At 36.7% G+C, this 1227-nt stretch overlaps 1 non-coding gene across 1 annotated transcript; it reads right to left on the bottom strand.

The window, feature by feature from the left end:
- Window positions 1–469: 469 nt before the first annotated feature.
- LOC125174132 (U6 spliceosomal RNA) lies at window positions 470–576 on the bottom strand. Its single transcript, XR_007155264.1, has one exon. It is a non-coding gene; the product is annotated as a U6 spliceosomal RNA (small nuclear RNA).
- Window positions 577–1227: the final 651 nt, after the last annotated feature.

The raw sequence follows: 1227 nt of genomic DNA, 5'->3' as shown, positions 1-1227 counted from the left end.
CATTCTAACCTCTTTTTTTTTTTTCCTTCCCCTCCCCCATGGGTTCCTGTTAAGTTTCTCAGGATCCACATAAGAGTGAAACCATATGGTATCTGTCTTTCTCTGTATGGCTTATTTCACTTAGCATCACACTCTCCAGTTCCATCCACGTTGCTACAAAAGGCCATATTTCATTTTTTCTCATTGCCACGTAATATTCCATTGTGTATATAAACCACAATTTCTTTATCCATTCATCAGTTGATGGACATTTAGGCTCTTTCCATAATTTGGCTATTGTTGAGAGTGCTGCTATAAACATTGGGGTACAAGCGCCCCTATGCATCAGTACTCCTGTATCCCTTGGATAAATTCCTAGCAGTGCTATTGCTGGGTCATAGGGTAGGTCTATTTTTAACTTTCTGAGGAACCTCCACACTGCTTTCCAGAGCGGCTGCACCAATTTGCATTCCCACCAACAGTGCAAGAGAAAAATATGGAACGCTTCACGAATTTGCGTGTCATCCTTGCGCAGGGGCCATGCTAATCTTCTCTGTATCGTTCCAATTTTAGTATATGTGCTGCCGAAGCGAGCACCACAGATTCTATTCTAAAGGAGGTTATACTCCTGAATAAAAATCACTTTAGAACATCTCCTACCCTATATGCTTTGATGCCATCTCATTATGCCCTTTATCCCTGGTTAGCTTAGTCACCACAAGAAACTCATGACTCCTAACTCATGCTGTATTCCCTAGAACTTTAACCCTTTCATCTTTGTTAAGTTTTATTTCTGTCCTTATTTCTTACCTTTAGTCTGTTCTGGAGAGACTTGTCTTAGCAGATGCCAAAACCTACAAAGCGACAGTAATTAAGAATTGCAGTACAATTCAAGTTAGAAAAAAATAGAAAAAATGATCAATAAAAAGCTCAGAAGCAAATCCACACACATATGAAAATAGATATATTACATAGGTACCTTTGTAGATACATCATTAATATAGTTATTAATACTATTTATTTATTTATTAATATTATATTATTAATTATATTTCCTTGTCTTTTCCTTCTAGGTACATGAAAGGATTGCAGTTTCCCCTTCTCTTTGATGGTAGGTGTGAATTTGTGACTTATATTGGTCAAAAAAATGTGAGAACAAGTATGTTACTTCCTTGAAAAAGCTTCAAAAGCCAGTCACTAATTTGTGTTTCTCTTCCTCTTTCAAAGTAATTCTAGAAGCATATATCA

Source organism: Prionailurus viverrinus, chromosome C1, assembly GCF_022837055.1.
Source record: "Prionailurus viverrinus isolate Anna chromosome C1, UM_Priviv_1.0, whole genome shotgun sequence".
Lineage (NCBI taxonomy): Eukaryota > Metazoa > Chordata > Mammalia > Carnivora > Felidae > Prionailurus > Prionailurus viverrinus.
Note: the sequence above shows the minus strand (reverse complement) of the source record. Positions and strands in the feature narration are given on the sequence as shown.